The sequence below is a fragment of the Schistocerca cancellata genome, unplaced genomic scaffold (genome assembly GCF_023864275.1).
Source record: "Schistocerca cancellata isolate TAMUIC-IGC-003103 unplaced genomic scaffold, iqSchCanc2.1 HiC_scaffold_1087, whole genome shotgun sequence".
In the NCBI taxonomy this organism is placed as follows: Eukaryota; Metazoa; Arthropoda; class Insecta; order Orthoptera; family Acrididae; genus Schistocerca; species Schistocerca cancellata.
This window is the reverse complement of record NW_026047086.1, coordinates 274,066-298,540: the sequence shown is the minus strand read 5'-3', so window position 1 is coordinate 298,540 and position 24,475 is coordinate 274,066. Positions and strand designations below refer to the sequence as shown.

Below are 24,475 nucleotides of genomic sequence, written 5' to 3'. Positions count from 1 at the left end.
TGCCGAAATTTCCACGCTGTCATATGTCGATCTGCAGAGCTCAATGAAGGCATCGCGGCCATTCCTGAGCTCATGGAACGGCCGAATCTGTAGTTGTTTCCAGATCTCTCCCACACAACGGCCTCCCAGTAGCTTGGATTACAGGAGTACGCCACTACTCCCAGCCGCAGATTCACCTTTGAAAGCAGAATGACATGAGCTACGCGCAACTCCGATTGTTTTTTTGTTGTGTCTGGCCTACTTTGAAAGACTTTGTAGTCGATTTACTTACTACTATCGCTGTTGGAAACCAGGATACCACACAGTATTCTAGAGACGATCAGGCAATGAAAATTTAGAATAAGTAAAACAGTATCAAAAGAATTTGTGTGGTGGAGCAGCACATGCAATTTATGCTTCCTAGATAATCGTTACTGCATAGAATAATTCTTTTGTCTGCGGCGTCTTCAGTATCCGTCTTGTGGAAATTTTACTTGCAGTATATTGTGCAATCTTTTCGTTATGAGTTGGTGCTTGGTTTCCCGATGTTCTTTTGTTTAGTGCATTCGCCTTCTCTTAACCCTGAGAAACCACATACCGAAACTGAAGCACTGCCGGCTGTTCATAAGCAGTGTTCGATGAAGTTATTTCCCTTTTTATTCGTTGCCTTTAATATTCTTCTCATCATTGGTGAGTGCTGCCTGCAGAAAGCGTTTATCTTGCGAATTCACGTGAAAGTTTGTGTTCCCTGTGAGGTCCACTACTTGGGATTAACTTGATGCTCCAGGCAGGTGGCTCGTTGGTCTAGGGGTATGATTCCTGCTTTGGGTGCATGAGGTCCCGGGTTCAAATCCCGGACGAGCCCTGCCATTTTGACCGTGCTGAAGAGTAGGTGGAACTCAGCCCCGGTTGCAGCTCCTCAATGAAGAGTAGACGCCTGTTATAGCACGTGGATATAACAAGAATGCGGCACCAGTAAAGTACGTAGGTGGAATTCGGTAGAAACGCAGACGGTAATTTTGCATGCAACGGAAAGCAAGGTTGTCTTTGCGGAATATGTGCACCGTGAGTGGAGATTCAGCTTAACTGTGCGACAGTCTACCCTCATCTTACTAACGACGGCAACAACAAAGGTGTGGTGGCATGTGAGATTGAGAGTGGCTAAGAGTTTCTCATTATTAGTTAGCATCACACTTTGACAGAGCTGTGACAAGGCGAGTAGGGTGAGCTCAGGAAAGCCATTAGCAAGCGCACTTGAAGTAGCCCTGAAGAACCGGATTATAAATTTTGCCAGCCATAATGGAGCAAGGGGCGTTCCCAGTTACCAAATACCGGTGCAATAAGAGAGCAACAGTATTTGACAGTAAAATGACGCCCTATCCGTCTAGCATACGACATTGCTTGTCTCTGCATACGCGGACGTGAGGTCATCTCGGAAATGAAATCCGAAATATAGATTAAAATTGTTGTGTTCCCGCCCGGGATCGAACCGGGGACCTTCTGCGTGTAAAGCAGACGTGATAACCGCTACACCACGGAAACGACGGTTCTTTTCGTGTACCACCCGGAGACTCGTAATAGCAACAGTTTTTCTTCTGTGTTAGAAAGGGCATCGGCTACGAGCTCCCTCCGATTCGTGAAGTTCCTATAGTAAAAGACGTCGATGAAAACAATCCAACCGCGACAGACAGGGAGAACGCTGGGCGAGCTGCAGCCCTACAGGGTGAGACCATCAAAGGTGGCGTCATTCACATGCAGTGCGTTTTCGGAACGGACAGGCTCGTTGGTCTAGGGGTATGATTCCTGCTTCGGGTGCAGGAGGTCCCGGGTTCAAATCCCGGACGAGCCCTTGCGTTTTGTACAACGGTGTGGTAACAAATCGCATGGCGGCGGCTGTTTCGCGCATTTCCAGGCCTCCAAGTCAGCGCTAAAATCCGACAACCAGTTCTGAAACAGTTTCATGTTTCATTTGAGCCATGTGCACCCTGCTGGTGGAACGTTTGAAGTTGATTTAAGTGGTCACTGCAGAGATCGTAGCAAGTGTCTTGCTGAGTGCGACGAAAACGGGTTTCCGCCCGCAATCGAACCAGGGACCTTCTGCGTGTTAGGCACGGCGCCTGGGCTCGGCGGCAGCTGCTGCTCTTTCTTTCCTTACGAGATACCGTCGATTCGCGCAGTCGTTATTGCAAAAGATGTCACCAAAGGCAATCGCTTCGTTAGCGGCACGGTGCCTGGGCTCGGCGGCAGCTCTACATGGAGGCACCAGCAGCCCAGCCAGGCCGCCGCCGGCACCGGCGCGCCGCAGCGCAAGAAGCCGGCGCCCGCCCTGCAATGCCCCCCGTCGCTGAATATTCCACCCGCCTTATATCCTCCCCATGTCTGACTCACTACCCTAAATGACACTGCGGTCGACGCGCTTTTTACTATCGCTTTTGGAAGAACCAAGGCGCATATTCTAGTGTCGAACCGGTATTGCAAATTTGGATTAAGCAAAAATTTATTGTGTGGTCGAGCGACACCCTCGGCTCGCTCTTCCTACATGATCGCTTCTTGCGAGGAATAATTCCTAGCGCGCCGATGGCTTCAGAGTTGGTCTTCTCGAAGTTTTGCTTCCGCACTGCATTCCGCAATCTTTTCGTTATGAGCTTCGGTTTCCCGGCTTTCTAGTGTTTAGTGCGTTTGGCTTCTCTTAACCCTTAGCCACCGCTTGCCGAAATTTCCACGCTGTCATATGTCGATCTGCAGAGCTCAATGAAGGCATCGCGGCCATTCCTGAGCTCATGGAACGGCCGAATCTGTAGTTGTTTCCAGATCTCTCCCACACAACGGCCTCCCAGTAGCTTGGATTACAGGAGTACGCCACTACTCCCAGCCGCAGATTCACCTTTGAAAGCAGAATGACATGAGCTACGCGCAACTCCGATTGTTTTTTTGTTGTGTCTGGCCTACTTTGAAAGACTTTGTAGTCGATTTACTTACTACTATCGCTGTTGGAAACCAGGATACCACACAGTATTCTAGAGACGATCAGGCAATGAAAATTTAGAATAAGTAAAACAGTATCAAAAGAATTTGTGTGGTGGAGCAGCACATGCAATTTATGCTTCCTAGATAATCGTTACTGCATAGAATAATTCTTTTGTCTGCGGCGTCTTCAGTATCCGTCTTGTGGAAATTTTACTTGCAGTATATTGTGCAATCTTTTCGTTATGAGTTGGTGCTTGGTTTCCCGATGTTCTTTTGTTTAGTGCATTCGCCTTCTCTTAACCCTGAGAAACCACATACCGAAACTGAAGCACTGCCGGCTGTTCATAAGCAGTGTTCGATGAAGTTATTTCCCTTTTTATTCGTTGCCTTTAATATTCTTCTCATCATTGGTGAGTGCTGCCTGCAGAAAGCGTTTATCTTGCGAATTCACGTGAAAGTTTGTGTTCCCTGTGAGGTCCAGTACTTGGGATTAACTTGATGCTCCAGGCAGGTGGCTCGTTGGTCTAGGGGTATGATTCCTGCTTTGGGTGCAGGAGGTCCCGGGTTCAAATCCCGGACGAGCCCTGCCATTTTGACCGTGCTGAAGAGTAGGTGGAACTCAGCCCCGGTTGCAGCTCCTCAATGAAGAGTAGACGCCTGTTATAGCACGTGGATATAACAAGAATGCGGCACCAGTAAAGTACGTAGGTGGAATTCGGTAGAAACGCAGACGGTAATTTTGCATGCAACGGAAAGCAAGGTTGTCTTTGCGGAATATGTGCACCGTGAGTGGAGATTCAGCTTAACTGTGCGACAGTCTACCCTCATCTTACTAACGACGGCAACAACAAAGGTGTGGTGGCATGTGAGATTGAGAGTGGCTAAGAGTTTCTCATTATTAGTTAGCATCACACTTTGACAGAGCTGTGACAAGGCGAGTAGGGTGAGCTCAGGAAAGCCATTAGCAAGCGCACTTGAAGTAGCCCTGAAGAACCGGATTATAAATTTTGCCAGCCATAATGGAGCTAGGGGCGTTCCCAGTTACCAAATACCGGTGCAATAAGAGAGCAACAGTATTTGACAGTAAAATGACGCCCTATCCGTCTAGCATACGACATTGCTTGTCTCTGCATACGCGGACGTGAGGTCATCTCGGAAATGAAATCCGAAATATAGATTAAAATTGTTGTGTTCCCGCCCGGGATCGAACCGGGGACCTTCTGCGTGTAAAGCAGACGTGATAACCGCTACACCACGGAAACGACGGTTCTTTTCGTGTACCACCCGGAGACTCGTAATAGCAACAGTTTTTCTTCTGTGTTAGAAAGGGCATCGGCTACGAGCTCCCTCCGATTCGTGAAGTTCCTATAGTAAAAGACGTCGATGAAAACAATCCAACCGCGACAGACAGGGAGAACGCTGGGCGAGCTGCAGCCCTACAGGGTGAGACCATCAAAGGTGGCGTCATTCACATGCAGTGCGTTTTCGGAACGGACAGGCTCGTTGGTCTAGGGGTATGATTCCTGCTTCGGGTGCAGGAGGTCCCGGGTTCAAATCCCGGACGAGCCCTTGCGTTTTGTACAACGGTGTGGTAACAAATCGCATGGCGGCGGCTGTTTCGCGCATTTCCAGGCCTCCAAGTCAGCGCTAAAATCCGACAACCAGTTCTGAAACAGTTTCATGTTTCATTTGAGCCATGTGCACCCTGCTGGTGGAACGTTTGAAGTTGATTTAAGTGGTCACTGCAGAGATCGTAGCAAGTGTCTTGCTGAGTGCGACGAAAACGGGTTTCCGCCCGCAATCGAACCAGGGACCTTCTGCGTGTTAGGCACGGCGCCTGGGCTCGGCGGCAGCTGCTGCTCTTTCTTTCCTTACGAGATACCGTCGATTCGCGCAGTCGTTATTGCAAAAGATGTCACCAAAGGCAATCGCTTCGTTAGCGGCACGGTGCCTGGGCTCGGCGGCAGCTCTACATGGAGGCACCAGCAGCCCAGCCAGGCCGCCGCCGGCACCGGCGCGCCGCAGCGCAAGAAGCCGGCGCCCGCCCTGCAATGCCCCCCGTCGCAGCATATTCCACCCGCCTTATATCCTCCCCATGTCTGACTCACTACCCTAAATGACACTGCGGTCGACGTGCTTTTTACTATCGCTTTTGGAAGAACCAAGGCGCATATTCTAGTGTCGAACCGGTATTGCAAATTTGGATTAAGCAAAAATTTATTGTGTGGTCGAGCGACACCCTCGGCTCGCTCTTCCTACATGATCGCTTCTTGCGAGGAATAATTCCTAGCGCGCCGATGGCTTCAGAGTTGGTCTTCTCGAAGTTTTGCTTCCGCACTGCATTCCGCAATCTTTTCGTTATGAGCTTCGGTTTCCCGACTTTCTAGTGTTTAGTGCGTTTGGCTTCTCTTAACCCTTAGCCACCGCTTGCCGAAATTTCCACGCTGTCATATGTCGATCTGCAGAGCTCAATGAAGGCATCGCGGCCATTCCTGAGCTCATGGAACGGCCGAATCTGTAGTTGTTTCCAGATCTCTCCCACACAACGGCCTCCCAGTAGCTTGGATTACAGGAGTACGCCACTACTCCCAGCCGCAGATTCACCTTTGAAAGCAGAATGACATGAGCTACGCGCAACTCCGATTGTTTTTTTGTTGTGTCTGGCCTACTTTGAAAGACTTTGTAGTCGATTTACTTACTACTATCGCTGTTGGAAACCAGGATACCACACAGTATTCTAGAGACGATCAGGCAATGAAAATTTAGAATAAGTAAAACAGTATCAAAAGAATTTGTGTGGTGGAGCAGCACATGCAATTTATGCTTCCTAGATAATCGTTACTGCATAGAATAATTCTTTTGTCTGCGGCGTCTTCAGTATCCGTCTTGTGGAAATTTTACTTGCAGTATATTGTGCAATCTTTTCGTTATGAGTTGGTGCTTGGTTTCCCGATGTTCTTTTGTTTAGTGCATTCGCCTTCTCTTAACCCTGAGAAACCACATACCGAAACTGAAGCACTGCCGGCTGTTCATAAGCAGTGTTCGATGAAGTTATTTCCCTTTTTATTCGTTGCCTTTAATATTCTTCTCATCATTGGTGAGTGCTGCCTGCAGAAAGCGTTTATCTTGCGAATTCACGTGAAAGTTTGTGTTCCCTGTGAGGTCCACTACTTGGGATTAACTTGATGCTCCAGGCAGGTGGCTCGTTGGTCTAGGGGTATGATTCCTGCTTTGGGTGCATGAGGTCCCGGGTTCAAATCCCGGACGAGCCCTGCCATTTTGACCGTGCTGAAGAGTAGGTGGAACTCAGCCCCGGTTGCAGCTCCTCAATGAAGAGTAGACGCCTGTTATAGCACGTGGATATAACAAGAATGCGGCACCAGTAAAGTACGTAGGTGGAATTCGGTAGAAACGCAGACGGTAATTTTGCATGCAACGGAAAGCAAGGTTGTCTTTGCGGAATATGTGCACCGTGAGTGGAGATTCAGCTTAACTGTGCGACAGTCTACCCTCATCTTACTAACGACGGCAACAACAAAGGTGTGGTGGCATGTGAGATTGAGAGTGGCTAAGAGTTTCTCATTATTAGTTAGCATCACACTTTGACAGAGCTGTGACAAGGCGAGTAGGGTGAGCTCAGGAAAGCCATTAGCAAGCGCACTTGAAGTAGCCCTGAAGAACCGGATTATAAATTTTGCCAGCCATAATGGAGCTAGGGGCGTTCCCAGTTACCAAATACCGGTGCAATAAGAGAGCAACAGTATTTGACAGTAAAATGACGCCCTATCCGTCTAGCATACGACATTGCTTGTCTCTGCATACGCGGACGTGAGGTCATCTCGGAAATGAAATCCGAAATATAGATTAAAATTGTTGTGTTCCCGCCCGGGATCGAACCGGGGACCTTCTGCGTGTAAAGCAGACGTGATAACCGCTACACCACGGAAACGACGGTTCTTTTCGTGTACCACCCGGAGACTCGTAATAGCAACAGTTTTTCTTCTGTGTTAGAAAGGGCATCGGCTACGAGCTCCCTCCGATTCGTGAAGTTCCTATAGTAAAAGACGTCGATGAAAACAATCCAACCGCGACAGACAGGGAGAACGCTGGGCGAGCTGCAGCCCTACAGGGTGAGACCATCAAAGGTGGCGTCATTCACATGCAGTGCGTTTTCGGAACGGACAGGCTCGTTGGTCTAGGGGTATGATTCCTGCTTCGGGTGCAGGAGGTCCCGGGTTCAAATCCCGGACGAGCCCTTGCGTTTTGTACAACGGTGTGGTAACAAATCGCATGGCGGCGGCTGTTTCGCGCATTTCCAGGCCTCCAAGTCAGCGCTAAAATCCGACAACCAGTTCTGAAACAGTTTCATGTTTCATTTGAGCCATGTGCACCCTGCTGGTGGAACGTTTGAAGTTGATTTAAGTGGTCACTGCAGAGATCGTAGCAAGTGTCTTGCTGAGTGCGACGAAAACGGGTTTCCGCCCGCAATCGAACCAGGGACCTTCTGCGTGTTAGGCACGGCGCCTGGGCTCGGCGGCAGCTGCTGCTCTTTCTTTCCTTACGAGATACCGTCGATTCGCGCAGTCGTTATTGCAAAAGATGTCACCAAAGGCAATCGCTTCGTTAGCGGCACGGTGCCTGGGCTCGGCGGCAGCTCTACATGGAGGCACCAGCAGCCCAGCCAGGCCGCCGCCGGCACCGGCGCGCCGCAGCGCAAGAAGCCGGCGCCCGCCCTGCAATGCCCCCCGTCGCAGCATATTCCACCCGCCTTATATCCTCCCCATGTCTGACTCACTACCCTAAATGACACTGCGGTCGACGTGCTTTTTACTATCGCTTTTGGAAGAACCAAGGCGCATATTCTAGTGTCGAACCGGTATTGCAAATTTGGATTAAGCAAAAATTTATTGTGTGGTCGAGCGACACCCTCGGCTCGCTCTTCCTACATGATCGCTTCTTGCGAGGAATAATTCCTAGCGCGCCGATGGCTTCAGAGTTGGTCTTCTCGAAGTTTTGCTTCCGCACTGCATTCCGCAATCTTTTCGTTATGAGCTTCGGTTTCCCGACTTTCTAGTGTTTAGTGCGTTTGGCTTCTCTTAACCCTTAGCCACCGCTTGCCGAAATTTCCACGCTGTCATATGTCGATCTGCAGAGCTCAATGAAGGCATCGCGGCCATTCCTGAGCTCATGGAACGGCCGAATCTGTAGTTGTTTCCAGATCTCTCCCACACAACGGCCTCCCAGTAGCTTGGATTACAGGAGTACGCCACTACTCCCAGCCGCAGATTCACCTTTGAAAGCAGAATGACATGAGCTACGCGCAACTCCGATTGTTTTTTTGTTGTGTCTGGCCTACTTTGAAAGACTTTGTAGTCGATTTACTTACTACTATCGCTGTTGGAAACCAGGATACCACACAGTATTCTAGAGACGATCAGGCAATGAAAATTTAGAATAAGTAAAACAGTATCAAAAGAATTTGTGTGGTGGAGCAGCACATGCAATTTATGCTTCCTAGATAATCGTTACTGCATAGAATAATTCTTTTGTCTGCGGCGTCTTCAGTATCCGTCTTGTGGAAATTTTACTTGCAGTATATTGTGCAATCTTTTCGTTATGAGTTGGTGCTTGGTTTCCCGATGTTCTTTTGTTTAGTGCATTCGCCTTCTCTTAACCCTGAGAAACCACATACCGAAACTGAAGCACTGCCGGCTGTTCATAAGCAGTGTTCGATGAAGTTATTTCCCTTTTTATTCGTTGCCTTTAATATTCTTCTCATCATTGGTGAGTGCTGCCTGCAGAAAGCGTTTATCTTGCGAATTCACGTGAAAGTTTGTGTTCCCTGTGAGGTCCACTACTTGGGATTAACTTGATGCTCCAGGCAGGTGGCTCGTTGGTCTAGGGGTATGATTCCTGCTTTGGGTGCATGAGGTCCCGGGTTCAAATCCCGGACGAGCCCTGCCATTTTGACCGTGCTGAAGAGTAGGTGGAACTCAGCCCCGGTTGCAGCTCCTCAATGAAGAGTAGACGCCTGTTATAGCACGTGGATATAACAAGAATGCGGCACCAGTAAAGTACGTAGGTGGAATTCGGTAGAAACGCAGACGGTAATTTTGCATGCAACGGAAAGCAAGGTTGTCTTTGCGGAATATGTGCACCGTGAGTGGAGATTCAGCTTAACTGTGCGACAGTCTACCCTCATCTTACTAACGACGGCAACAACAAAGGTGTGGTGGCATGTGAGATTGAGAGTGGCTAAGAGTTTCTCATTATTAGTTAGCATCACACTTTGACAGAGCTGTGACAAGGCGAGTAGGGTGAGCTCAGGAAAGCCATTAGCAAGCGCACTTGAAGTAGCCCTGAAGAACCGGATTATAAATTTTGCCAGCCATAATGGAGCTAGGGGCGTTCCCAGTTACCAAATACCGGTGCAATAAGAGAGCAACAGTATTTGACAGTAAAATGACGCCCTATCCGTCTAGCATACGACATTGCTTGTCTCTGCATACGCGGACGTGAGGTCATCTCGGAAATGAAATCCGAAATATAGATTAAAATTGTTGTGTTCCCGCCCGGGATCGAACCGGGGACCTTCTGCGTGTAAAGCAGACGTGATAACCGCTACACCACGGAAACGACGGTTCTTTTCGTGTACCACCCGGAGACTCGTAATAGCAACAGTTTTTCTTCTGTGTTAGAAAGGGCATCGGCTACGAGCTCCCTCCGATTCGTGAAGTTCCTATAGTAAAAGACGTCGATGAAAACAATCCAACCGCGACAGACAGGGAGAACGCTGGGCGAGCTGCAGCCCTACAGGGTGAGACCATCAAAGGTGGCGTCATTCACATGCAGTGCGTTTTCGGAACGGACAGGCTCGTTGGTCTAGGGGTATGATTCCTGCTTCGGGTGCAGGAGGTCCCGGGTTCAAATCCCGGACGAGCCCTTGCGTTTTGTACAACGGTGTGGTAACAAATCGCATGGCGGCGGCTGTTTCGCGCATTTCCAGGCCTCCAAGTCAGCGCTAAAATCCGACAACCAGTTCTGAAACAGTTTCATGTTTCATTTGAGCCATGTGCACCCTGCTGGTGGAACGTTTGAAGTTGATTTAAGTGGTCACTGCAGAGATCGTAGCAAGTGTCTTGCTGAGTGCGACGAAAACGGGTTTCCGCCCACAATCGAACCAGGGACCTTCTGCGTGTTAGGCACGGCGCCTGGGCTCGGCGGCAGCTGCTGCTCTTTCTTTCCTTACGAGATACCGTCGATTCGCGCAGTCGTTATTGCAAAAGATGTCACCAAAGGCAATCGCTTCGTTAGCGGCACGGTGCCTGGGCTCGGCGGCAGCTCTACATGGAGGCACCAGCAGCCCAGCCAGGCCGCCGCCGGCACCGGCGCGCCGCAGCGCAAGAAGCCGGCGCCCGCCCTGCAATGCCCCCCGTCGCAGCATATTCCACCCGCCTTATATCCTCCCCATGTCTGACTCACTACCCTAAATGACACTGCGGTCGACGTGCTTTTTACTATCGCTTTTGGAAGAACCAAGGCGCATATTCTAGTGTCGAACCGGTATTGCAAATTTGGATTAAGCAAAAATTTATTGTGTGGTCGAGCGACACCCTCGGCTCGCTCTTCCTACATGATCGCTTCTTGCGAGGAATAATTCCTAGCGCGCCGATGGCTTCAGAGTTGGTCTTCTCGAAGTTTTGCTTCCGCACTGCATTCCGCAATCTTTTCGTTATGAGCTTCGGTTTCCCGACTTTCTAGTGTTTAGTGCGTTTGGCTTCTCTTAACCCTTAGCCACCGCTTGCCGAAATTTCCACGCTGTCATATGTCGATCTGCAGAGCTCAATGAAGGCATCGCGGCCATTCCTGAGCTCATGGAACGGCCGAATCTGTAGTTGTTTCCAGATCTCTCCCACACAACGGCCTCCCAGTAGCTTGGATTACAGGAGTACGCCACTACTCCCAGCCGCAGATTCACCTTTGAAAGCAGAATGACATGAGCTACGCGCAACTCCGATTGTTTTTTTGTTGTGTCTGGCCTACTTTGAAAGACTTTGTAGTCGATTTACTTACTACTATCGCTGTTGGAAACCAGGATACCACACAGTATTCTAGAGACGATCAGGCAATGAAAATTTAGAATAAGTAAAACAGTATCAAAAGAATTTGTGTGGTGGAGCAGCACATGCAATTTATGCTTCCTAGATAATCGTTACTGCATAGAATAATTCTTTTGTCTGCGGCGTCTTCAGTATCCGTCTTGTGGAAATTTTACTTGCAGTATATTGTGCAATCTTTTCGTTATGAGTTGGTGCTTGGTTTCCCGATGTTCTTTTGTTTAGTGCATTCGCCTTCTCTTAACCCTGAGAAACCACATACCGAAACTGAAGCACTGCCGGCTGTTCATAAGCAGTGTTCGATGAAGTTATTTCCCTTTTTATTCGTTGCCTTTAATATTCTTCTCATCATTGGTGAGTGCTGCCTGCAGAAAGCGTTTATCTTGCGAATTCACGTGAAAGTTTGTGTTCCCTGTGAGGTCCACTACTTGGGATTAACTTGATGCTCCAGGCAGGTGGCTCGTTGGTCTAGGGGTATGATTCCTGCTTTGGGTGCAGGAGGTCCCGGGTTCAAATCCCGGACGAGCCCTGCCATTTTGACCGTGCTGAAGAGTAGGTGGAACTCAGCCCCGGTTGCAGCTCCTCAATGAAGAGTAGACGCCTGTTATAGCACGTGGATATAACAAGAATGCGGCACCAGTAAAGTACGTAGGTGGAATTCGGTAGAAACGCAGACGGTAATTTTGCATGCAACGGAAAGCAAGGTTGTCTTTGCGGAATATGTGCACCGTGAGTGGAGATTCAGCTTAACTGTGCGACAGTCTACCCTCATCTTACTAACGACGGCAACAACAAAGGTGTGGTGGCATGTGAGATTGAGAGTGGCTAAGAGTTTCTCATTATTAGTTAGCATCACACTTTGACAGAGCTGTGACAAGGCGAGTAGGGTGAGCTCAGGAAAGCCATTAGCAAGCGCACTTGAAGTAGCCCTGAAGAACCGGATTATAAATTTTGCCAGCCATAATGGAGCTAGGGGCGTTCCCAGTTACCAAATACCGGTGCAATAAGAGAGCAACAGTATTTGACAGTAAAATGACGCCCTATCCGTCTAGCATACGACATTGCTTGTCTCTGCATACGCGGACGTGAGGTCATCTCGGAAATGAAATCCGAAATATAGATTAAAATTGTTGTGTTCCCGCCCGGGATCGAACCGGGGACCTTCTGCGTGTAAAGCAGACGTGATAACCGCTACACCACGGAAACGACGGTTCTTTTCGTGTACCACCCGGAGACTCGTAATAGCAACAGTTTTTCTTCTGTGTTAGAAAGGGCATCGGCTACGAGCTCCCTCCGATTCGTGAAGTTCCTATAGTAAAAGACGTCGATGAAAACAATCCAACCGCGACAGACAGGGAGAACGCTGGGCGAGCTGCAGCCCTACAGGGTGAGACCATCAAAGGTGGCGTCATTCACATGCAGTGCGTTTTCGGAACGGACAGGCTCGTTGGTCTAGGGGTATGATTCCTGCTTCGGGTGCAGGAGGTCCCGGGTTCAAATCCCGGACGAGCCCTTGCGTTTTGTACAACGGTGTGGTAACAAATCGCATGGCGGCGGCTGTTTCGCGCATTTCCAGGCCTCCAAGTCAGCGCTAAAATCCGACAACCAGTTCTGAAACAGTTTCATGTTTCATTTGAGCCATGTGCACCCTGCTGGTGGAACGTTTGAAGTTGATTTAAGTGGTCACTGCAGAGATCGTAGCAAGTGTCTTGCTGAGTGCGACGAAAACGGGTTTCCGCCCGCAATCGAACCAGGGACCTTCTGCGTGTTAGGCACGGCGCCTGGGCTCGGCGGCAGCTGCTGCTCTTTCTTTCCTTACGAGATACCGTCGATTCGCGCAGTCGTTATTGCAAAAGATGTCACCAAAGGCAATCGCTTCGTTAGCGGCACGGTGCCTGGGCTCGGCGGCAACTCTACATGGAGGCACCAGCAGCCCAGCCAGGCCGCCGCCGGCACCGGCGCGCCGCAGCGCAAGAAGCCGGCGCCCGCCCTGCAATGCCCCCCGTCGCAGCATATTCCACCCGCCTTATATCCTCCCCATGTCTGACTCACTACCCTAAATGACACTGCGGTCGACGTGCTTTTTACTATCGCTTTTGGAAGAACCAAGGCGCATATTCTAGTGTCGAACCGGTATTGCAAATTTGGATTAAGCAAAAATTTATTGTGTGGTCGAGCGACACCCTCGGCTCGCTCTTCCTACATGATCGCTTCTTGCGAGGAATAATTCCTAGCGCGCCGATGGCTTCAGAGTTGGTCTTCTCGAAGTTTTGCTTCCGCACTGCATTCCGCAATCTTTTCGTTATGAGCTTCGGTTTCCCGACTTTCTAGTGTTTAGTGCGTTTGGCTTCTCTTAACCCTTAGCCACCGCTTGCCGAAATTTCCACGCTGTCATATGTCGATCTGCAGAGCTCAATGAAGGCATCGCGGCCATTCCTGAGCTCATGGAACGGCCGAATCTGTAGTTGTTTCCAGATCTCTCCCACACAACGGCCTCCCAGTAGCTTGGATTACAGGAGTACGCCACTACTCCCAGCCGCAGATTCACCTTTGAAAGCAGAATGACATGAGCTACGCGCAACTCCGATTGTTTTTTTGTTGTGTCTGGCCTACTTTGAAAGACTTTGTAGTCGATTTACTTACTACTATCGCTGTTGGAAACCAGGATACCACACAGTATTCTAGAGACGATCAGGCAATGAAAATTTAGAATAAGTAAAACAGTATCAAAAGAATTTGTGTGGTGGAGCAGCACATGCAATTTATGCTTCCTAGATAATCGTTACTGCATAGAATAATTCTTTTGTCTGCGGCGTCTTCAGTATCCGTCTTGTGGAAATTTTACTTGCAGTATATTGTGCAATCTTTTCGTTATGAGTTGGTGCTTGGTTTCCCGATGTTCTTTTGTTTAGTGCATTCGCCTTCTCTTAACCCTGAGAAACCACATACCGAAACTGAAGCACTGCCGGCTGTTCATAAGCAGTGTTCGATGAAGTTATTTCCCTTTTTATTCGTTGCCTTTAATATTCTTCTCATCATTGGTGAGTGCTGCCTGCAGAAAGCGTTTATCTTGCGAATTCACGTGAAAGTTTGTGTTCCCTGTGAGGTCCACTACTTGGGATTAACTTGATGCTCCAGGCAGGTGGCTCGTTGGTCTAGGGGTATGATTCCTGCTTTGGGTGCATGAGGTCCCGGGTTCAAATCCCGGACGAGCCCTGCCATTTTGACCGTGCTGAAGAGTAGGTGGAACTCAGCCCCGGTTGCAGCTCCTCAATGAAGAGTAGACGCCTGTTATAGCACGTGGATATAACAAGAATGCGGCACCAGTAAAGTACGTAGGTGGAATTCGGTAGAAACGCAGACGGTAATTTTGCATGCAACGGAAAGCAAGGTTGTCTTTGCGGAATATGTGCACCGTGAGTGGAGATTCAGCTTAACTGTGCGACAGTCTACCCTCATCTTACTAACGACGGCAACAACAAAGGTGTGGTGGCATGTGAGATTGAGAGTGGCTAAGAGTTTCTCATTATTAGTTAGCATCACACTTTGACAGAGCTGTGACAAGGCGAGTAGGGTGAGCTCAGGAAAGCCATTAGCAAGCGCACTTGAAGTAGCCCTGAAGAACCGGATTATAAATTTTGCCAGCCATAATGGAGCAAGGGGCGTTCCCAGTTACCAAATACCGGTGCAATAAGAGAGCAACAGTATTTGACAGTAAAATGACGCCCTATCCGTCTAGCATACGACATTGCTTGTCTCTGCATACGCGGACGTGAGGTCATCTCGGAAATGAAATCCGAAATATAGATTAAAATTGTTGTGTTCCCGCCCAGGATAGAACCGGGGACCTTCTGCGTGTAAAGCAGACGTGATAACCGCTACACCACGGAAACGACGGTTCTTTTCGTGTACCACCCGGAGACTCGTAATAGCAACAGTTTTTCTTCTGTGTTAGAAAGGGCATCGGCTACGAGCTCCCTCCGATTCGTGAAGTTCCTATAGTAAAAGACGTCGATGAAAACAATCCAACCGCGACAGACAGGGAGAACGCTGGGCGAGCTGCAGCCCTACAGGGTGAGACCATCAAAGGTGGCGTCATTCACATGCAGTGCGTTTTCGGAACGGACAGGCTCGTTGGTCTAGGGGTATGATTCCTGCTTCGGGTGCAGGAGGTCCCGGGTTCAAATCCCGGACGAGCCCTTGCGTTTTGTACAACGGTGTGGTAACAAATCGCATGGCGGCGGCTGTTTCGCGCATTTCCAGGCCTCCAAGTCAGCGCTAAAATCCGACAACCAGTTCTGAAACAGTTTCATGTTTCATTTGAGCCATGTGCACCCTGCTGGTGGAACGTTTGAAGTTGATTTAAGTGGTCACTGCAGAGATCGTAGCAAGTGTCTTGCTGAGTGCGACGAAAACGGGTTTCCGCCCGCAATCGAACCAGGGACCTTCTGCGTGTTAGGCACGGCGCCTGGGCTCGGCGGCAGCTGCTGCTCTTTCTTTCCTTACGAGATACCGTCGATTCGCGCAGTCGTTATTGCAAAAGATGTCACCAAAGGCAATCGCTTCGTTAGCGGCACGGTGCCTGGGCTCGGCGGCAACTCTACATGGAGGCACCAGCAGCCCAGCCAGGCCGCCGCCGGCACCGGCGCGCCGCAGCGCAAGAAGCCGGCGCCCGCCCTGCAATGCCCCCCGTCGCAGCATATTCCACCCGCCTTATATCCTCCCCATGTCTGACTCACTACCCTAAATGACACTGCGGTCGACGTGCTTTTTACTATCGCTTTTGGAAGAACCAAGGCGCATATTCTAGTGTCGAACCGGTATTGCAAATTTGGATTAAGCAAAAATTTATTGTGTGGTCGAGCGACACCCTCGGCTCGCTCTTCCTACATGATCGCTTCTTGCGAGGAATAATTCCTAGCGCGCCGATGGCTTCAGAGTTGGTCTTCTCGAAGTTTTGCTTCCGCACTGCATTCCGCAATCTTTTCGTTATGAGCTTCGGTTTCCCGACTTTCTAGTGTTTAGTGCGTTTGGCTTCTCTTAACCCTTAGCCACCGCTTGCCGAAATTTCCACGCTGTCATATGTCGATCTGCAGAGCTCAATGAAGGCATCGCGGCCATTCCTGAGCTCATGGAACGGCCGAATCTGTAGTTGTTTCCAGATCTCTCCCACACAACGGCCTCCCAGTAGCTTGGATTACAGGAGTACGCCACTACTCCCAGCCGCAGATTCACCTTTGAAAGCAGAATGACATGAGCTACGCGCAACTCCGATTGTTTTTTTGTTGTGTCTGGCCTACTTTGAAAGACTTTGTAGTCGATTTACTTACTACTATCGCTGTTGGAAACCAGGATACCACACAGTATTCTAGAGACGATCAGGCAATGAAAATTTAGAATAAGTAAAACAGTATCAAAAGAATTTGTGTGGTGGAGCAGCACATGCAATTTATGCTTCCTAGATAATCGTTACTGCATAGAATAATTCTTTTGTCTGCGGCGTCTTCAGTATCCGTCTTGTGGAAATTTTACTTGCAGTATATTGTGCAATCTTTTCGTTATGAGTTGGTGCTTGGTTTCCCGATGTTCTTTTGTTTAGTGCATTCGCCTTCTCTTAACCCTGAGAAACCACATACCGAAACTGAAGCACTGCCGGCTGTTCATAAGCAGTGTTCGATGAAGTTATTTCCCTTTTTATTCGTTGCCTTTAATATTCTTCTCATCATTGGTGAGTGCTGCCTGCAGAAAGCGTTTATCTTGCGAATTCACGTGAAAGTTTGTGTTCCCTGTGAGGTCCACTACTTGGGATTAACTTGATGCTCCAGGCAGGTGGCTCGTTGGTCTAGGGGTATGATTCCTGCTTTGGGTGCATGAGGTCCCGGGTTCAAATCCCGGACGAGCCCTGCCATTTTGACCGTGCTGAAGAGTAGGTGGAACTCAGCCCCGGTTGCAGCTCCTCAATGAAGAGTAGACGCCTGTTATAGCACGTGGATATAACAAGAATGCGGCACCAGTAAAGTACGTAGGTGGAATTCGGTAGAAACGCAGACGGTAATTTTGCATGCAACGGAAAGCAAGGTTGTCTTTGCGGAATATGTGCACCGTGAGTGGAGATTCAGCTTAACTGTGCGACAGTCTACCCTCATCTTACTAACGACGGCAACAACAAAGGTGTGGTGGCATGTGAGATTGAGAGTGGCTAAGAGTTTCTCATTATTAGTTAGCATCACACTTTGACAGAGCTGTGACAAGGCGAGTAGGGTGAGCTCAGGAAAGCCATTAGCAAGCGCACTTGAAGTAGCCCTGAAGAACCGGATTATAAATTTTGCCAGCCATAATGGAGCAAGGGGCGTTCCCAGTTACCAAATACCGGTGCAATAAGAGAGCAACAGTATTTGACAGTAAAATGACGCCCTATCCGTCTAGCATACGACATTGCTTGTCTCTGCATACGCGGACGTGAGGTCATCTCGGAAATGAAATCCGAAATATAGATTAAAATTGTTGTGTTCCCGCCCGGGATCGAACCGGGGACCTTCTGCGTGTAAAGCAGACGTGATAACCGCTACACCACGGAAACGACGGTTCTTTTCGTGTACCACCCGGAGACTCGTAATAGCAACAGTTTTTCTTCTGTGTTAGAAAGGGCATCGGCTACGAGCTCCCTCCGATTCGTGAAGTTCCTATAGTAAAAGACGTCGATGAAAACAATCCAACCGCGACAGACAGGGAGAACGCTGGGCGAGCTGCAGCCCTACAGGGTGAGACCATCAAAGGTGGCGTCATTCACATGCAGTGCGTTTTCGGAACGGACAGGCTCGTTGGTCTAGGGGTATGATTCCTGCTTCGGGTGCAGGAGGTCCCGGGTTCAAATCCCGGACGAGCCCTTGCGTTTTGTACAACGGTGTGGTAACAAATCGCATGGCGGCGGCTGTTTCGCGCATTTCCAGGCCTCCAAGTCAGCGCTAAAATCCGACAACCAGTTCTGAAACAGTTTCATGTTTCATTTGAGCCATGTGCACCCTGCTGGTGGAACGTTTGAAGTTGATTTAAGTGGTCACTGCAGAGATCGTAGCAAGTGTCTTGCTGAGTGCGACGAAAACGGGTTTCCGCCCGCAATCGAACCAGGGACCTTCTGCGTGTTAGGCACGGCGCCTGGGCTCGGCGGCAGCTGCTGCTCTTTCTTTCCTTACGAGATACCGTCGATTCGCGCAGTCGTTATTGCAAAAGATGTCACCAAAGGCAATCGCTTCGTTAGCGGCACGGTGCCTGGGCTCGGCGGCAACTCTACATGGAGGCACCAGCAGCCCAGCCAGGCCGCCGCCGGCACCGGCGCGCCGCAGCGCAAGAAGCCGGCGCCCGCCCTGCAATGCCCCCCGTCGCAGCATATTCCACCCGCCTTATATCCTCCCCATGTCTGACTCACTACCCTAAATGACACTGCGGTCGACGTGCTTTTTACTATCGCTTTTGGAAGAACCAAGGCGCATATTCTAGTGTCGAACCGGTATTGCAAATTTGGATTAAGCAAAAATTTATTGTGTGGTCGAGCGACACCCTCGGCTCGCTCTTCCTACATGATCGCTTCTTGCGAGGAATAATTCCTAGCGCGCCGATGGCTTCAGAGTTGGTCTTCTCGAAGTTTTGCTTCCGCACTGCATTCCGCAATCTTTTCGTTATGAGCTTCGGTTTCCCGACTTTCTAGTGTTTAGTGCGTTTGGCTTCTCTTAACCCTTAGCCACCGCTTGCCGAAATTTCCACGCTGTCATATGTCGATCTGCAGAGCTCAATGAAGGCATCGCGGCCATTCCTGAGCTCATGGAACGGCCGAATCTGTAGTTGTTTCCAGATCTCTCCCACACAACGGCCTCCCAGTAGCTTGGATTACAGGAGTACGCCACTACTCCCAGCCGCAGATTCACCTTTGAAAGCAGAATGACATGAGCTACGCGCAACTCCGATTGTTTTTTTGTTGTGTCTGGCCTACTTTGAAAGACTTTGTAGTCGATTTACTTACTACTATCGCTGTTGGAAACCAGGATACCACACAGTATTCTAGAGACGATCAGGCAATGAAAATTTAGAATAAGTAAAACAGTATCAAAAGAATTTGTGTGGTGGAGCAGCACATGCAATTTATGCTTCCTAGATAATCGTTACTGCATAGAATAATTCTTTTGTCTGCGGCGTCTTCAGTATCCGTCTTGTGGAAATTTTACTTGCAGTATATTGTGCAATCTTTTCGTTATGAGTTGGTGCTTGGTTTCCCGATGTTCTTTTGTTTAGTGCATTCGCCTTCTCTTAACCCTGAGAAACCACATACCGAAACTGAAGCACTGCCGGCTGTTCATAAGCAGTGTTCGATGAAGTTATTTCCCTTTTTATTCGTTGCCTTTAATATTCTTCTCATCATTGGTGAGTGCTGCCTGCAGAAAGCGTTTATCTTGCGAATTCACGTGAAAGTTTGTGTTCCCTGTGAGGTCCACTACTTGGGATTAACTTGATGCTCCAGGCAGGTGGCTCGTTGGTCTAGGGGTATGATTCCTGCTTTGGGTGCATGAGGTCCCGGGTTCAAATCCCGGACGAGCCCTGCCATTTTGACCGTGCTGAAGAGTAGGTGGAACTCAGCCCCGGTTGCAGCTCCTCAATGAAGAGTAGACGCCTGTTATAGCACGTGGATATAACAAGAATGCGGCACCAGTAAAGTACGTAGGTGGAATTCGGTAGAAACGCAGACGGTAATTTTGCATGCAACGGAAAGCAAGGTTGTCTTTGCGGAATATGTGCACCGTGAGTGGAGATTCAGCTTAACTGTGCGACAGTCTACCCTCATCTTACTAACGACGGCAACAACAAAGGTGTGGTGGCATGTGAGATTGAGAGTGGCTAAGAGTTTCTCATTATTAGTTAGCATCACACTTTGACAGAGCTGTGACAAGGCGAGTAGGGTGAGCTCAGGAAAGCCATTAGCAAGCGCACTTGAAGTAGCCCTGAAGAACCGGATTATAAATTTTGCCAGCCATAATGGAGCAAGGGGCGTTCCCAGTTACCAAATACCGGTGCAATAAGAGAGCAACAGTATTTGACAGTAAAATGACGCCCTATCCGTCTAGCATACGACATTGCTTGTCTCTGCATACGCGGACGTGAGGTCATCTCGGAAATGAAATCCGAAATATAGATTAAAATTGTTGTGTTCCCGCCCGGGATCGAACCGGGGACCTTCTGCGTGTAAAGCAGACGTGATAACCGCTACACCACGGAAACGACGGTTCTTTTCGTGTACCACCCGGAGACTCGTAATAGCAACAGTTTTTCTTCTGTGTTAGAAAGGGCATCGGCTACGAGCTCCCTCCGATTCGTGAAGTTCCTATAGTAAAAGACGTCGATGAAAACAATCCAACCGCGACAGACAGGGAGAACGCTGGGCGAGCTGCAGCCCTACAGGGTGAGACCATCAAAGGTGGCGTCATTCACATGCAGTGCGTTTTCGGAACGGACAGGCTCGTTGGTCTAGGGGTATGATTCCTGCTTCGGGTGCAGGAGGTCCCGGGTTCAAATCCCGGACGAGCCCTTGCGTTTTGTACAACGGTGTGGTAACAAATCGCATGGCGGCGGCTGTTTCGCGCATTTCCAGGCCTCCAAGTCAGCGCTAAAATCCGACAACCAGTTCTGAAACAGTTTCATGTTTCATTTGAGCCATGTGCACCCTGCTGGTGGAACGTTTGAAGTTGATTTAAGTGGTCACTGCAGAGATCGTAGCAAGTGTCTTGCTGAGTGCGACGAAAACGGGTTTCCGCCCGCAATCGAACCAGGGACCTTCTGCGTGTTAGGCACGGCGCCTGGGCTCGGCGGCAGCTGCTGCTCTTTCTTTCCTTACGAGATACCGTCGATTCGCGCAGTCGTTATTGCAAAAGATGTCACCAAAGGCAATCGCTTCGTTAGCGGCACGGTGCCTGGGCTCGGCGGCAGCTCTACATGGAGGCACCAGCAGCCCAGCCAGGCCGCCGCCGGCACCGGCGCGCCGCAGCGCAAGAAGCCGGCGCCCGCCCTGCAATGCCCCCCGTCGCTGCATATTCCACCCGCCTTATATCCTCCCCATGTCTGACTCACTACCCTAAATGACACTGCGGTCGACGTGCTTTTTACTATCGCTTTTGGAAGAACCAAGGCGCATATTCTAGTGTCGAACCGGTATTGCAAATTTGGATTAAGCAAAAATTTATTGTGTGGTCGAGCGACACCCTCGGCTCGCTCTTCCTACATGATCGCTTCTTGCGAGGAATAATTCCTAGCGCGCCGATGGCTTCAGAGTTGGTCTTCTCGAAGTTTTGCTTCCGCACTGCATTCCGCAATCTTTTCGTTATGAGCTTCGGTTTCCCGACTTTCTAGTGTTTAGTGCGTTTGGCTTCTCTTAACCCTTAGCCACCGCTTGCCGAAATTTCCACGCTGTCTTATGTCGATCTGCAGAGCTCAATGAAGGCATCGCGGCCATTCCTGAGCTCATGGAACGGCCGAATCTGTAGTTGTTTCCAGATCTCTCCCACACAACGGCCTCCCAGTAGCTTGGATTACAGGAGTACGCCACTACTCCCAGCCGCAGATTCACCTTTGAAAGCAGAATGACATGAGCTACGCGCAACTCCGATTGTTTTTTTGTTGTGTCTGGCCTACTTTGAAAGACTTTGTAGTCGATTTACTTACTACTATCGCTGTTGGAAACCAGGATACCACACAGTATTCTAGAGACGATCAGGCAATGAAAATTTAGAATAAGTAAAACAGTATCAAAAGAATTTGTGTGGTGGAGCAGCACATGCAATTTATGCTTCCTAGATAATCGTTACTGCATAGAATAATTCTTTTGTCTGCGGCGTCTTCAGTATCCGTCTTGTGGAAATTTTACTTGCAGTATATTGTGCAATCTTTTCGTTATGAGTTGGTGCTTGGTTTCCCGATGTTCTTTTGTTTAGTGCATTCGCCTTCTCTTAACCCTGAGAAACCACATACCGAAACTGAAGCACTGCCGGCTGTTCATAAGCAGTGTTCGATGAAGTTATTTCCCTTTTTATTCGTTGCCTTTAATATTCTTCTCATCATTGGTGAGTGCTGCCTGCAGAAAGCGTTTATCTTGCGAATTCACGTGAAAGTTTGTGTTCCCTGTGAGGTCCACTACTTGGGATTAACTTGATGCTCCAGGCAGGTGGCTCGTCGGTCTAGGGGTATGATTCCTGCTTTGGGTGCAGGAGGTCCCGGGTTCAAATCCCGGACGAGCCCTGCCATTTTGACCGTGCTGAAGAGTAGGTGGAACTCAGCCCCGGTTGCAGCTCCTCAATGAAGAGTAGACGCCTGTTATAGCACGTGGATATAACAAGAATGCGGCACCAGTAAAGTACGTAGGTGGAATTCGGTAGAAACGCAGACGGTAATTTTGCATGCAACGGAAAGCAAGGTTGTCTTTGCGGAATATGTGCACCGTGAGTGGAGATTCAGCTTAACTGTGCGACAGTCTACCCTCATCTTACTAACGACGGCAACAACAAAGGTGTGGTGGCATGTGAGATTGAGAGTGGCTAAGAGTTTCTCATTATTAGTTAGCATCACACTTTGACAGAGCTGTGACAAGGCGAGTAGGGTGAGCTCAGGAAAGCCATTAGCAAGCGCACTTGAAGTAGCCCTGAAGAACCGGATTATAAATTTTGCCAGCCATAATGGAGCTAGGGGCGTTCCCAGTTACCAAATACCGGTGCAATAAGAGAGCAACAGTATTTGACAGTAAAATGACGCCCTATCCGTCTAGCATACGACATTGCTTGTCTCTGCATACGCGGACGTGAGGTCATCTCGGAAATGAAATCCGAAATATAGATTAAAATTGTTGTGTTCCCGCCCAGGATAGAACCGGGGACCTTCTGCGTGTAAAGCAGACGTGATAACCGCTACACCACGGAAACGACGGTTCTTTTCGTGTACCACCCGGAGACTCGTAATAGCAACAGTTTTTCTTCTGTGTTAGAAAGGGCATCGGCTACGAGCTCCCTCCGATTCGTGAAGTTCCTATAGTAAAAGACGTCGATGAAAACAATCCAACCGCGACAGACAGGGAGAACGCTGGGCGAGCTGCAGCCCTACAGGGTGAGACCATCAAAGGTGGCGTCATTCACATGCAGTGCGTTTTCGGAACGGACAGGCTCGTTGGTCTAGGGGTATGATTCCTGCTTCGGGTGCAGGAGGTCCCGGGTTCAAATCCCGGACGAGCCCTTGCGTTTTGTACAACGGTGTGGTAACAAATCGCATGGCGGCGGCTGTTTCGCGCATTTCCAGGCCTCCAAGTCAGCGCTAAAATCCGACAACCAGTTCTGAAACAGTTTCATGTTTCATTTGAGCCATGTGCACCCTGCTGGTGGAACGTTTGAAGTTGATTTAAGTGGTCACTGCAGAGATCGTAGCAAGTGTCTTGCTGAGTGCGACGAAAACGGGTTTCCGCCCGCAATCGAACCAGGGACCTTCTGCGTGTTAGGCACGGCGCCTGGGCTCGGCGGCAGCTGCTGCTCTTTCTTTCCTTACGAGATACCGTCGATTCGCGCAGTCGTTATTGCAAAAGATGTCACCAAAGGCAATCGCTTCGTTAGCGGCACGGTGCCTGGGCTCGGCGGCAGCTCTACATGGAGGCACCAGCAGCCCAGCCAGGCCGCCGCCGGCACCGGCGCGCCGCAGCGCAAGAAGCCGGCGCCCGCCCTGCAATGCCCCCCGTCGCTGCATATTCCACCCGCCTTATATCCTCCCCATGTCTGACTCACTACCCTAAATGACACTGCGGTCGACGTGCTTTTTACTATCGCTTTTGGAAGAACCAAGGCGCATATTCTAGTGTCGAACCGGTATTGCAAATTTGGATTAAGCAAAAATTTATTGTGTGGTCGAGCGACACCCTCGGCTCGCTCTTCCTACATGATCGCTTCTTGCGAGGAATAATTCCTAGCGCGCCGATGGCTTCAGAGTTGGTCTTCTCGAAGTTTTGCTTCCGCACTGCATTCCGCAATCTTTTCGTTATGAGCTTCGGTTTCCCGACTTTCTAGTGTTTAGTGCGTTTGGCTTCTCTTAACCCTTAGCCACCGCTTGCCGAAATTTCCACGCTGTCATATGTCGATCTGCAGAGCTCAATGAAGGCATCGCGGCCATTCCTGAGCTCATGGAACGGCCGAATCTGTAGTTGTTTCCAGATCTCTCCCACACAACGGCCTCCCAGTAGCTTGGATTACAGGAGTACGCCACTACTCCCAGCCGCAGATTCACCTTTGAAAGCAGAATGACATGAGCTACGCGCAACTCCGATTGTTTTTTTGTTGTGTCTGGCCTACTTTGAAAGACTTTGTAGTCGATTTACTTACTACTATCGCTGTTGGAAACCA

General features: G+C 49.5%; 27 non-coding genes across 27 annotated transcripts; 18 read left to right on the top strand and 9 right to left on the bottom strand.

Moving 5' to 3' along the window:
- Positions 1-772: 772 nt before the first annotated feature.
- Trnap-ugg (transfer RNA proline (anticodon UGG)) lies at positions 773-844 on the top strand. The gene has a single exon. It is a non-coding gene; the product is annotated as a tRNA-Pro (tRNA).
- Positions 845-1,448: 604 nt separating this feature from the next.
- Trnav-uac (transfer RNA valine (anticodon UAC)) lies at positions 1,449-1,521 on the bottom strand. Its single transcript has one exon. It is a non-coding gene; the product is annotated as a tRNA-Val (tRNA).
- Positions 1,522-1,756: 235 nt separating this feature from the next.
- Positions 1,757-1,828, top strand: Trnap-cgg (transfer RNA proline (anticodon CGG)). The gene has a single exon. It is a non-coding gene; the product is annotated as a tRNA-Pro (tRNA).
- Positions 1,829-3,459: 1,631 nt separating this feature from the next.
- On the top strand, positions 3,460-3,531 carry Trnap-ugg (transfer RNA proline (anticodon UGG)). The gene has a single exon. It is a non-coding gene; the product is annotated as a tRNA-Pro (tRNA).
- Positions 3,532-4,135: 604 nt separating this feature from the next.
- Trnav-uac (transfer RNA valine (anticodon UAC)) lies at positions 4,136-4,208 on the bottom strand. Its single transcript has one exon. It is a non-coding gene; the product is annotated as a tRNA-Val (tRNA).
- A 235-nt stretch (positions 4,209-4,443) lies between these two features.
- On the top strand, positions 4,444-4,515 carry Trnap-cgg (transfer RNA proline (anticodon CGG)). The gene has a single exon. It is a non-coding gene; the product is annotated as a tRNA-Pro (tRNA).
- A 1,631-nt stretch (positions 4,516-6,146) lies between these two features.
- Positions 6,147-6,218, top strand: Trnap-ugg (transfer RNA proline (anticodon UGG)). Its single transcript has one exon. It is a non-coding gene; the product is annotated as a tRNA-Pro (tRNA).
- A 604-nt stretch (positions 6,219-6,822) lies between these two features.
- On the bottom strand, positions 6,823-6,895 carry Trnav-uac (transfer RNA valine (anticodon UAC)). The gene has a single exon. It is a non-coding gene; the product is annotated as a tRNA-Val (tRNA).
- Positions 6,896-7,130: 235 nt separating this feature from the next.
- On the top strand, positions 7,131-7,202 carry Trnap-cgg (transfer RNA proline (anticodon CGG)). The gene has a single exon. It is a non-coding gene; the product is annotated as a tRNA-Pro (tRNA).
- Positions 7,203-8,833: 1,631 nt separating this feature from the next.
- On the top strand, positions 8,834-8,905 carry Trnap-ugg (transfer RNA proline (anticodon UGG)). The gene has a single exon. It is a non-coding gene; the product is annotated as a tRNA-Pro (tRNA).
- A 604-nt stretch (positions 8,906-9,509) lies between these two features.
- Trnav-uac (transfer RNA valine (anticodon UAC)) lies at positions 9,510-9,582 on the bottom strand. Its single transcript has one exon. It is a non-coding gene; the product is annotated as a tRNA-Val (tRNA).
- Positions 9,583-9,817: 235 nt separating this feature from the next.
- On the top strand, positions 9,818-9,889 carry Trnap-cgg (transfer RNA proline (anticodon CGG)). Its single transcript has one exon. It is a non-coding gene; the product is annotated as a tRNA-Pro (tRNA).
- A 1,631-nt stretch (positions 9,890-11,520) lies between these two features.
- Trnap-ugg (transfer RNA proline (anticodon UGG)) lies at positions 11,521-11,592 on the top strand. The gene has a single exon. It is a non-coding gene; the product is annotated as a tRNA-Pro (tRNA).
- A 604-nt stretch (positions 11,593-12,196) lies between these two features.
- Trnav-uac (transfer RNA valine (anticodon UAC)) lies at positions 12,197-12,269 on the bottom strand. Its single transcript has one exon. It is a non-coding gene; the product is annotated as a tRNA-Val (tRNA).
- A 235-nt stretch (positions 12,270-12,504) lies between these two features.
- Trnap-cgg (transfer RNA proline (anticodon CGG)) lies at positions 12,505-12,576 on the top strand. Its single transcript has one exon. It is a non-coding gene; the product is annotated as a tRNA-Pro (tRNA).
- Positions 12,577-14,207: 1,631 nt separating this feature from the next.
- Positions 14,208-14,279, top strand: Trnap-ugg (transfer RNA proline (anticodon UGG)). The gene has a single exon. It is a non-coding gene; the product is annotated as a tRNA-Pro (tRNA).
- A 604-nt stretch (positions 14,280-14,883) lies between these two features.
- On the bottom strand, positions 14,884-14,956 carry Trnav-uac (transfer RNA valine (anticodon UAC)). Its single transcript has one exon. It is a non-coding gene; the product is annotated as a tRNA-Val (tRNA).
- Positions 14,957-15,191: 235 nt separating this feature from the next.
- Positions 15,192-15,263, top strand: Trnap-cgg (transfer RNA proline (anticodon CGG)). The gene has a single exon. It is a non-coding gene; the product is annotated as a tRNA-Pro (tRNA).
- A 1,631-nt stretch (positions 15,264-16,894) lies between these two features.
- On the top strand, positions 16,895-16,966 carry Trnap-ugg (transfer RNA proline (anticodon UGG)). The gene has a single exon. It is a non-coding gene; the product is annotated as a tRNA-Pro (tRNA).
- A 604-nt stretch (positions 16,967-17,570) lies between these two features.
- On the bottom strand, positions 17,571-17,643 carry Trnav-uac (transfer RNA valine (anticodon UAC)). Its single transcript has one exon. It is a non-coding gene; the product is annotated as a tRNA-Val (tRNA).
- Positions 17,644-17,878: 235 nt separating this feature from the next.
- Positions 17,879-17,950, top strand: Trnap-cgg (transfer RNA proline (anticodon CGG)). Its single transcript has one exon. It is a non-coding gene; the product is annotated as a tRNA-Pro (tRNA).
- A 1,631-nt stretch (positions 17,951-19,581) lies between these two features.
- Positions 19,582-19,653, top strand: Trnap-ugg (transfer RNA proline (anticodon UGG)). Its single transcript has one exon. It is a non-coding gene; the product is annotated as a tRNA-Pro (tRNA).
- Positions 19,654-20,257: 604 nt separating this feature from the next.
- Positions 20,258-20,330, bottom strand: Trnav-uac (transfer RNA valine (anticodon UAC)). Its single transcript has one exon. It is a non-coding gene; the product is annotated as a tRNA-Val (tRNA).
- A 235-nt stretch (positions 20,331-20,565) lies between these two features.
- Trnap-cgg (transfer RNA proline (anticodon CGG)) lies at positions 20,566-20,637 on the top strand. The gene has a single exon. It is a non-coding gene; the product is annotated as a tRNA-Pro (tRNA).
- A 1,631-nt stretch (positions 20,638-22,268) lies between these two features.
- Positions 22,269-22,340, top strand: Trnap-ugg (transfer RNA proline (anticodon UGG)). Its single transcript has one exon. It is a non-coding gene; the product is annotated as a tRNA-Pro (tRNA).
- A 604-nt stretch (positions 22,341-22,944) lies between these two features.
- On the bottom strand, positions 22,945-23,017 carry Trnav-uac (transfer RNA valine (anticodon UAC)). Its single transcript has one exon. It is a non-coding gene; the product is annotated as a tRNA-Val (tRNA).
- A 235-nt stretch (positions 23,018-23,252) lies between these two features.
- Trnap-cgg (transfer RNA proline (anticodon CGG)) lies at positions 23,253-23,324 on the top strand. The gene has a single exon. It is a non-coding gene; the product is annotated as a tRNA-Pro (tRNA).
- The last annotated feature ends 1,151 nt before the right edge of the window (positions 23,325-24,475 follow it).